Below are 11,480 nucleotides of genomic sequence, written 5' to 3' on the forward strand. Positions count from 1 at the left end.
ATTTGCCAATAACTGAACTGAACAAAAGAATAATTTCTAACTTCAAAATGAAGGCTGTGTACAGCCAATGCTTGTCAGAGTCACATGATGACTCTCTTATTTCAATTCTAGTGTGCAGCCGCCTTGATAAATCAGCTTGTTTGTGTTTATTTGATTAATTAAGACGAGGGGGAGGTCTCCTTCTGGCCGAGGCAGAGACGCCAAGGATGAGTGTTGACCTTTCCACCTCCAGTCTCCAGTGTAATCAACGCTTCCTGAGTCTGAAACCGGCCAATTTATTCTGCCAAAACAGAGTCCAGCCTGGAAGCTGCAGTCTGCTGCTGGCTCCACACATTGGGATCTGAGTATAAACTGTGAGATGGATCAAGCGTTAGAAATCTGTTTGTTGGGAAACAAGTATCTTCAGCCAGCTCAACTCTACAAACGCAGCTCTTTTAGGAATTTGGGATTTTTGAAATGTTGTGTTTTATCACAAGCATTTTTAATAAAATCCCTAGTTTTATCCAGTCAGATATGCTGTTTTTTTCTGCTACTTTAAAAAAAACAACAGATAAGAGCTTCAGATATCAAGGCTGGATGTTATTAACCTAGATTTAGTCGTAACCTCAAATGCAGCTGCTGCAGCTTCACTGCCAGAAAAGAAGACCTTCGGGTTCATTCAGCTCCTTCCTCTTTCACTAACACGACTGAATATTTCATAACTCCAGCTCCGCCACAATGAGCAGCTCTCCTGTAACGACAGCAGGCTAATGGAAAAAAGTCAGAAATACTGGCATTAATCACAGAGGAATGACTGAACGGTGTGTGAAATTTTAGGCTGAAAGGATATTTTATTTGGTTGAAAACTAAGTAAGGTCTGTGGTTCTTTCTATATAGGTTGAGAAAATACCTATAAAGAGCATGTTTCTGTTTTAATCACTTTACTTACCAACTAGACTTTTTTTTAAATTTTAGAGTCTCAGTTCTGTATGGTTGCCTTCAGAGTAAACCATTTCATAACAGCCTGAATATGAGGCTAAACAACCGCAGCTATGAAATAATCAAAAGGCGGTGAGCAACATTTAGAGGCTTGACTGTTTTGACAGAAAGGGCATCATGATTTGTGTTTCATCAAAACCAGACACAATTACTGAATCCTCACATAAAAAAGGAAACAAATAAATAAAATCTAAAGTTCAGAGCTGCTCCAGGATTTCTAATCAGCTCTTGGTACATTCGTCACAAAGATACATGAAAAGCTACTGAGCCTTAACTCAGTTCGTGATTTTGTTATTGTCCTTTATAAATGCTGAAGTTCTGAAAAAGGACTTAAAAGTTGTCAGGTTGTGAAATATCCTGTTATTAAAGCACGAAAGCTACAAGAAGGGAGAACAAAAGAGCTGGGCTACAGAGAGGAAGCGACTCCAGCTAAAATCTAATCTAAGGGTCTGATTTCTATTTGTGTTTTTTTAAGTGGTTCCAGTGTTGAACCAGGCGGAGCCACATTCAACGTTTTTCTGTGAAAGAAGCCAACATGCTGCCACATCATTATGTCTCTCAAAACAAATCTGACTTTCAAAAACTTCAATCATACTAATAATACGGGAACAAATTTCCATTGCAGGAGTTCACAAAAAAGCTTTTCAAATCAAGCTAAAACACTCACATTATTTTCATATGTTGGGAATTCACAAGGACTGACAATAGATGGCGAGAAAAATTTAAAAAAACAACTGAGACTGACATAAAGACTCAACTTTTAGGGTTATTTGGTGGTTCTACAAAGCACTATGATGGATTAATTATTTTCAGTCGGGTCTGATGGAGATACAAACAATCAAAATGAAAGATTTTACATAACTGAGCCAGTTAATGACTGAAACCATGATGGATTCTAACATGGATGCTGAGGCCGAAGCAAACAGTATGAGGACAATGACGCTCTTCACATATTTCACTGGTATGAATCTGTTTTCTTTTTTAACGTTTATTATTTAATTAATTTCCATGTGTGTTTGCTACATAGCTAAATATTTGACATCTCAAAGCAGCAGTCATATACAGACTGCTATAATAAACATTAGACAATCTACAAACTAAAAAAACTTACATTTGTGATTTGTGTGTGACTGAATCAGGTGCTCAGTTGTAGATTTTCCTTATCCAGTCGTTACAATTTAATTTGTTCTTTGTGTTGGAAATAAAAATGTACCCTGACCAAACGTCCTGACCAGCTGAGCTTCAGCTGTCGACTGACTGAAACGTTGGCCAGCAAAGTGGTGGAGCTCAGATGGGGTTTTAACTGGACCACTCATCAGTCTGTCTCCATGGCAGTAAATAAATGCAGAATAAAAGAGTTTTGCAGATCCCTGAAGGATAAAAAGTTGGGGCTTGAAAAGTTCAAATCTGATTATTTTAGTCCACCCTGATCCACTTCAAATTCATCTCCATGCTGAAAAATAATCAAGGAACAGATGCCATGTTTTAGGGTTTTTCTGTTAATGTAAAGAATACCAGCTAAACTCTGCTAAAGAACAAATATCTATCATAACTACTATTAAAAACTTAGCCAGTTGTACTTGGAGCACATTAGCATTGTTAGCAATATTTTGTTATGTAAACTAATGCCTACTATGACGTCTCAGAGACAAAAAAAAAACTGATTGATGCACAATGTATCACAGTTTTATTGTTACCACAATGTTCAAGCGTCAATATATGACAAGTCGGGAGTGAGAATGTGTTGCAATGTTAGTATACGCAATATCAATAAATAGAAGAAGAGCCTTTAAATATTATATAAATCAAATTCTCACTATCCAGCCTTAAACTCATAGCAGATTGACGCCATTACTGTAGACTTAAGTCATATTTTAATTGTGACATTTACCAAATATATCACATGCTTTTGTTATATTGTGCAGCCCTCATTTGGTTCTATTGAGGCTGAACTATGTATTATATATGAGTTTGACTGATTCTAATGCAAAAAACTAACCTGTGTGTTTAAAGGCCTTTTCTGTAAATGTCACATCAATATTTTCAGTGTCTGTGCAGAAGGATGTCCAAACAACACAAGACTAATTCAGAAATGTTGCTTTAATCAACATGCAGTGCTTGTGAACATCCCCTACAGTCCTGACCAGCTGACCTCAGATCAGTATTTACCTGCAGCGCTGCAAACTGGAATCAGATTCAGTGCTGCAAGAAGATTTATTAAAAAAAAAAAAGCCCTGGTGATACTAACATACCAACATTGATTTTATGAACAGATTTAGAAACAAGTTGTTCAATACAGGACACTGACTCATAAATAACTCAGTGGCAAACAAACAGCCTCTGAGTGATACTTGGGCTCATGGTATTCTCACTTTTAAGAATGTTTAGGTTTTAAATTTTAGGGTTAAAATAGACAAATTAAATCTATAGCTAACAGCAGTTTTAAACACAATGCTCCCAACATTTTGATTTGTTGTTGTTGGTGTCTACCAAAGTTTAATGGTAGTTTTTTTATGTATTTCTCACACTCATTTGTCACTATGAGTTCCCACGTTCCCATTAGTTTGGAAAATCCTTGATCCCGGCCAAAATCGAAGAAACTCTGGCCGCAGAAGTACAAAGAGTCAGATAAATTGACTCTGCTTGTTTGATTTGAAATGCACTAACGATTCTGAAGAAAAACAAATATTTGGAAAGAAAAACAGTGGGTGAAACATGTCAACCGTGACATATGGCAAAATAAAATAACAAAGATTTCCTGGAGATGATTCGTTTTTTTATGTGGGCATTGCACAGCAAATGACTGCGATGTAAACACTGTCACAAGGGAACACGTCCTGTTCACAACATTTAAGGTCAACATCTCTTTTTTTTTCTGCATATCAGTCACAAAATTATATTACAGTATTTAATGAATGGTTTGAAATGAGCAAGAACAATTCACTTTAGCTATAATCCCTCAGCCAATCCAAGCAAAACCATCTCCTCATGATATAACTGTGCATTTTAACTTAGTCAATTAAATAACATCAGACGTAATTTGAGGGGACTAGAACCATTGAAGCCTTGCTGAATAATCTGGATAAAATGTACATTTGTTTTTTTTGTCCTTTTGAGATAATTAGAGGAAAATTTAGGGAGATATTTTATTTGTCATCTGACTTGTAGGAGGTAAGAGACCCGAGTAGTTTCTGTTACTTTACTTGCTATTGAAACTAAATTATGTGCACATCACAACCTTTAACGTTGCTGTTCTGCAGACAGACCTGAAGCTCGGAAGAGAGCAAATGAAGGAGCCTTTTATCTCTCAGATTATTGCTTCTATGAACTCTTTCAGACAGTTCACAGAACAGAGAGAAGATTAATGATCCCTATACAGAGGTGAGCTATCATCTAAAAATTTAATTTCCTTTCACTGCTCTTATACAATAACCATGTTTTCTGTTTCCCCCAAAGTGACCGTCCAAGCAACTATAAATCTGCAAATTTCTGTGTTTTTAAACTCTTTGTATGAATAAAATATTTGATAATTTAATGTTGAATCCTGCATCCAGCCTTAGAAATAAACATTTTACAGCTATTAATTGATTCAGCTTGTATGGGTGGTAACCAGACGAATATGTTTCAGGGACAAATGTTACACTCTTCTGAACATTATTAAACCAATAAGAAATAATAAAGGATCACTACTTAAATTATATAACATCACACAGGCTAATTACAGGTTCTGAAACAGATGAAATGTCTGCGTAGTCTTAATAAAAACAGCAATAAAAACAAAGTTATGACATGAGTCATATGGGCAAATGGAAAATAAGGATCAGTTTAAACTCTAATGAAGTTGAAGGTTGGTAAATAAACCCACACAGAGAACAATCTTTGCTCTCTAGAACAAACATAGGTGAGGCTGACTGAAAATAGAGATCATTTTCCAAGGATATAAGATTAAAATGTTCACAGAGTCGTTATTTAAAACCCCATCAATAATTGTTCATCGCATTAGAAGAGAAAAACTGACAAAATTCAGTCTGATCTCTTGAAACTATTCATGCATTGTTTTTTATGTAACGTGTTTAAGACAGGCAGAACTTTTTGGTGTGAATTTTTATATCTGATGCTGCTGTTACATCCTAATTTTCCCTTTGTGGGAGAATAAAGGATGTTTCTCTTTCTATTTTGCAAACAACAAATGCCCTTTATTGCTTTATGCTTTAGTCCCCTTGCACATAGAAATTGGTTTGTTGTTTGCCAAAAAAGGGTCAGTGACACAGAGAAGCACACACAACTCCAAATTGCACCTATAGGTTTAGGGGAGTTGGTTGCTGCAAAATTGAAAGAAGGTTTTAAAAGTTGAAATTTAAGTTAATAATATATTTGTTGGCCGATAAAATAAGACCTGGTGATGAATCTATCAATGAAAAGAAAGGGAAGATGGAGCAGAATGCAGTACTGCGGTTGCTGCTTTCTATGAGCAAGGCCTCTTAGTAGTCCAGTATTTTCACAATCAGTCAATCTCTTTTAGCTTGATTGATCTTCTTTCTTCTTCTCTGTCAGAGTTCTCTCCTTCAGGGGTCACTGCAGCGAATCATCTGTCTCCATTTAGCCTCATCCTCTGCTCCCTCACACCAACTAACTTCACGTCTTCTTTCACATCATCCATAAATCTCTGTTTTGCATGTGGTGTATTTTAAAACAATTTCTCGCATTCATTGTTGTCATTACTGCACCTTTTCATCTTTCCACAAATATTTCTTGACTAAACGTGACATTATTGCATCTCAAATCCACAGAAAACCAAATTAATGTCTGTTTGAAGTGCACCAGAGCTGTGTTGACTTTTCCACTCAGCACATCCTGGTAGGCATCCAATGACAATAAAGTCCGAAAAGTTGCAACACTTAGAAATGTTTTTCATGCGATATATATCTGCACGAACGTACGCTTAGGATTTTACTATCTGCTATTTAATATCTGCTGCTCGAAGCATCTACAGAGGTAAGTGTCCTCATATTTCAGGTTTAAGGAGGGCAAAAGGAAAGCAGCGCCCTCTGACATCACTGCAATCTATTACTCAACCGAACCATTTCTTCCTCCAAATTGCATGTCTGCTTTTAGTAGTTTTTTTTTTCTTCTTTTAGCAGCAGCATGAGTATGGATGTCGTGTCGATAGGTTTCCCACTGATTGCCTCGCTGCGGCCCAGGCTGAAAGGAGGTGTGATGTATTTCTGAGCCCAAATGGAGCTTTAGGCTGCATGTAAAATCAGCATGCAGCACACTTTGTGAAGCGAGGGACGGGAACGGCTTCAGAGCGAGTGGGAGGAACGGAGGGAAACCCCACAAAACACTGCACTCCAGGGAGCAGAGCTTATTCAGCACAGCAGCTCTGATTAGCACGGATACAGAAGCTCAGGCTATCATCAGATTTAATCTGGATCTAATCTGTCTCTTAGCAGATCATTCTCATGTGTTAGAGAGGCTGCTGCACATTTATCTCAGACGTGAAAACAGATGCACACTTAAAACACAAATTATTCACCAGTTCGGCACCACAAAACAATGGAGCACGAAGTGAAGCAAAATCATGATCCAACGCCTAAAACATATTCAATTCAACGTTAGATATTGAGCTAAGATACTGCTAGAGGTTAAACTGGACAACTAGCTAATTCAGTTCATTTCAAGAACAAACAGTTTATACTTATTCAAAAAAAGAAACTAATGTACATGTTAATCATTTCTGCTGAATACTTTGATTGCACCCTAAATACCAACGACAGACAACGCTTGACTGAAAAATTAAGAAAAGATTTCAGTTAAAAGATGCAATTTGAGGACATTTTATGTGTCCTTCTTCAACTACCTGCTTAGAAACAAAGATAACTTCATTTTGTTGTTTTAAAACAAGTATCTTATGGCAATTTACCTATTAATATTAAATCAACATTCTGTTGAGATGATAAGTCACTGTGATGGACTGGTGACCTGTCCAGGGTTTAATCCATCTCTTATCCAGTGTAAGGAAACGCATATTTCCTTATATTGGATAGAGGAAATAAAATATGGATGGATAACAAGTCATTCCTTTATGTAAGTTGCAGAATTTGTTTTTATTTTTAACCTCTAACAACGATGCGACGCCACATTTTCTTGAAGACAACCCGTGTTCACATTTCTATTCTCAGTCATATTGTCCCAGAGTTGTTAAACAATGTTTGTGTTTATAAAAACAAAGATCTCTCTTGTCCAATAAGATAAACAAAAACAAATTTAAAATAGTAATTAGTGAGTAATGTACAGAGAAAAACTAAGCTTAATCTTTTGCGTGACGTCAGTCGAGCGCCTTATGTGTGGAAGTATTAAAATGCTATAATTAGAAAATTATATACATTTTAAAGAAATGCTTCAGCTGCTGGGGACATTTTTTTTCTTTTAATTTTCTGGGAAAATGTTGCTACTGAGAAATAAATAGAAGTTAATCTTTTTATGTTGTGTCATGCATGTGCAGGGCGGTGCATCTCAGATTTCCTTCGTATATACTGCACACCTTAATATATCATTTGTACGTAAACAAAAGAGGTTTTGCTATGGCTGCTCAAATAACAGAAAGTATAAGTGACTTATGACGTGACGGACAGCTCCGTAGCCTGGAATACCTGTGACACAGTAGTCTGACAGGATGAGCTGCAGCCTGAAACCTCTGCTATAATACTGCGTCTATATCTGTCAGCACACGCGCACACGTTGTGGTGCTGAAGGGGCTCCGTTCTCTGTTGCCTCATCGTGGAGATGCAGCCCTCTAACGCTGTGTGACTGCTCTCCCCAGGGGTTTCTTTTCGCTCTACTGCCTGAGCCTTGCTGCCTGCATGGAGAGAAATCAGGGAATCCCTGCATTCGCTGGCTTTCTCTGCTGCTTTATTCATCCATTTGTTCCCTCACCCCTTCCCCTCTGCCTCCAGCCTGAGTGCTGTGCAAAGGCTCAGTTATCATTAGGGAGGTATTCCTGTGACAATGATAAAAACAGCCTCAGCAGATACGGCATCTTTTTTGCTTATGGAAGCCAAATGAACCAATTTGGAGGAGTGCCACTGTGACAAATTACAGTATAATAGGATTTTTTAAACCGAACCCTGGCTTCTTGCTTGTGAAATTCACTGCAGCATAAATTTTAGCAGAGATCATTTGAACCAGAAACACATGCCTCTAACAACAAAGCCTTTAGACAATAAGAGTGGATATTTATCAGATCGTTTATTTATTTATTACATCATATTTTGATTTATTGTTTTCATGATGAGGTTTAAAACCACCAAGACTATCTGTGGGAATTGTTTGCTTTGGTATTTTCACCACTGTTTGTTCAATGACAATATCATTACATGTCAATATATTTGAAAATATGATTAAATGCTGTTACTGTGAGCAGTTTAGTGATACAAATCACGCTTCTTTATGTGAGAAGGAGAAATAAATAGTTCTTATTGTCACTTTTATTGTTATCATGGTAATGCCACACAATATTATGACAGCACTTTAAATCCAGTGGCATAAAAAAGTATTCATATCCTTAAACTTCTTCATGCTTTGTTGCATTGCAAGCAAAAGGTTTTTAGTTTTTCTAAAGAGCTTTTCTTTATTGTGATAAAGCTAAGGAAAGTAGAGCAAAACTATGAAGTGAAACATGGTTTTTAAATGTTTATTCATCAATAAAAATAGAAAAAGCATGGTGTGCATAATGTGTTCAATCTGATGCACCTATCAAGTGCAACCAAATAGTGGATTATTTGTAGATTCATGACAGCATCAAACGTCTTAGAATGAAATCTTGTAATCAAATGGCATCTAGAAAGGCAACAGAACAAAGTTAGGTCGTAACAATATATAACCAGCCAAGGCAGCATCATGCTGTGGGTTTATTTTCCTCTAGTGCGAACAAGGAAGCTGCAGTCAACAATGAGTGGTCTGTTAAAGGCTGCAAAACACTCAAGACGATGAGAGAGGTTCAGCTACGATGGGAGGGTTTAGATTAAAGCATATTCAAGTGTTATAATGGCCCAGTCAAAGTCCAGACCCAAATCCAAGTGAGAATATGTGGCAGCACCTGAAAACTGTTCACTCAAGCTCTCCATCCAGTCTGACTGAGCGTGAGCTATAAGCACACACACTTTGCTTACTGCAATAACATGTTTTCTGTAGCTACTCACTCAGTGTAAATACCCACTTAGGCCAGCAGCCAAATGCATCTGACAAGCGAAATAGCTACTTGGAAAAGCAGAATATATCTTTGTAATATTTTTACTTCACCATGGCAGCTCAGACTGGGTACAGATCAATGCTTGATGCCAACAAACATCTAGAGTAATTCACAGCTCCTTAAACTACAAGTGGAGAAAAAATATTTTAATTTTAGTGATGAGATCGGAGGTTAAAGTAAAAAAGATATACTCAAAAAAAAAACCCTCAACAGTTCTGCATCCTTTCTCAGTTAATCTGGATTCATTCTGGCTCTGAAGGTAACAAACCGCCTCGTCTTTTTAACCCGATAAGCGTTTTGTTGCACACAAAATATATTAACTAAATATTCAGCTTAACCTAAAGTAAAATCCTGATCTTTCTGATCATATGCGGGGGCTTCAATTATGAACAATTAGTCCGACACCGCAAACATCTGCATCTCCTACCGTCTTACATCATCATATCTGGCTATTTGAACCAAAAACCTGTGAAGTGGAATGAGGTCAGCCTGTGTCTTCCTCAGTGCATTGTGTCATCTAACCCTGCAGCAGCAGCAGAATATACATCTGACCTTTTTCAGAAACACCATTCACCCCTGAGGAGAGCCGGGACATCCTGGAGAACCCATGAGCAGGGTCAGCATCAAACAAGCAGACATACACCTGCTAAAGTGCTCACTTCTTCTTGTCCTGGCGTTTAAACCCACTTTTATAATTTGATCTAATCATCTCCAGGAAGAAGTTAAAGTGCTACGGATCAGTGTCTTACTAATGCATTGGTTCATCTGTTGTCGGAGCCAGTGGAGGCGGCTGAGAGCAGGAAAAGGAGCTTTCCTGCTGCATTGCACCTGCCTAAACGCGCCTAACTTTGCAGGGGAAGTGGGCTGTCTGCTCCCAGTAATGTGTTCCCGGTCCACCGAGGTCGTGATGACGGACGGAAAGCACCCCCTCCCATCCTTTCCTCCTCTACCCAAACCAAGAAATCACTCAAAAAAAAAAAAACGAAAAGAAAGAAAGAATAAACCAGGAACTGCAAACCGGCGACAGCGGCTGGCCACATGAAGCCTGATAATAATAATAAAAATTGCACTGGGCTGACCCGCAGAGGGGAGCCTTACCTGGCGGCTGCGGGGATTCTCCAGCAGAGGAGCGGGGCAGGCTGAGGACATTAGTCCGGGAATCGCGCCGAGTGTGTCCGCCTGTCGGTGCGTCTCAGCGCCGTCTGAAGGCAGAGATCCACCGCCAGGGTGTTCCTGACAGGAGGGGGCGTGGTGTGCGTGTCAGTGTGTGTGCGTGCGTGTGGGGGGCACGCACGCTACCCCACAGATGTGTTTTTCTTTCTCCCCCCCCACCCTTCTTCCTTTTCTTCTTCTGCCAATGCGACAGTTTCATTCCCATGTTTGCGAACTTTATGAATGAATCCGTAGATAATTTCGCTCAGAGCAGCAGATCGCTGCAGAGCTGTGGGAATCTCCCCATTGTCACAGCCCACATTATGTACCGTGGATTTCCCTGCTGCCATCCGCTGGGAGTCTGGTTCTGTTTCAGAGGAGCTGCCAGCCGCACAGTGACCGTGGGGACTGGAGGTCCGGATGAAACACTGGTCAGTTTAGATAAACAGCGCTGTGAGACACAGATGAGATCAACAGATATTGATCTCGTTTGCTGCTGTGGTACATAAGAAATAACCTTGTTTGAGAGCTCCGTGATCTAATGCACTTCTCTCAAAGCTGCTCTTATTGAATTATACTCACATTTCGGGGGACAGCTGATGAAAAATTGGCTTCTGGTCACTGTTATTGTCCTAAATTGACTTTATTTTGCGATAGATAGATAGATAGATAGATAGATAGATAGATAGATAGATAGATAGATAGATAGATAGATAGATAGATAGATAGATAGATAGATAGATAGATAGATAGATAGATAGATAGATAGATAGATAGATAGATAGATAGATAGATAGATAGTTTCTTAATACATATTGTTTAATTATTATTTACTGAAAACAATAAGAATTTAGATTAAAAGGAAAAAAAATATTTGCAATCTTCTTGAATCATGATGTTTTATAAATTATAAATAGCATCACAAAAAAATTCAAATATTGGAACATGTATATATATTTTAAAAATCAAAGACAAAAACCATTTAAGTACCATCTTGTAACTAAATGGTGTGCCTACTGATTTGTGGTTATATATATATATATATATATATATATATATATATATATATATATATATATATATATTTGTTTTTGCTTAT

The 11,480-nt window shown here is 38.0% G+C and overlaps 1 protein-coding gene across 4 annotated transcripts in view; it reads right to left on the minus strand.

Annotated features, from left to right (window-relative positions):
- Positions 1-10,509, minus strand: part of sytl5 (synaptotagmin like 5) — a 47,142-nt gene extending 36,633 nt beyond the window's left edge. For 2 of the 4 annotated variants that reach the window (XM_023337260.1, XM_014468425.2), the window contains exon 1: positions 10,328-10,506. The gene's annotated coding sequence lies outside the window, so the exon portion shown is untranslated. Of the gene's footprint in view, positions 1-10,327 lie in introns of all 4 variants that reach the window. The other 2 variants (XM_023337261.1, XM_023337258.1) reach the window with 2 other exon arrangements.
- Between the last annotated feature and the right edge of the window lie 971 nt (positions 10,510-11,480).

Source organism: Xiphophorus maculatus, chromosome 7, assembly GCF_002775205.1.
Source record: "Xiphophorus maculatus strain JP 163 A chromosome 7, X_maculatus-5.0-male, whole genome shotgun sequence".
Lineage (NCBI taxonomy): Eukaryota > Metazoa > Chordata > Actinopteri > Cyprinodontiformes > Poeciliidae > Xiphophorus > Xiphophorus maculatus.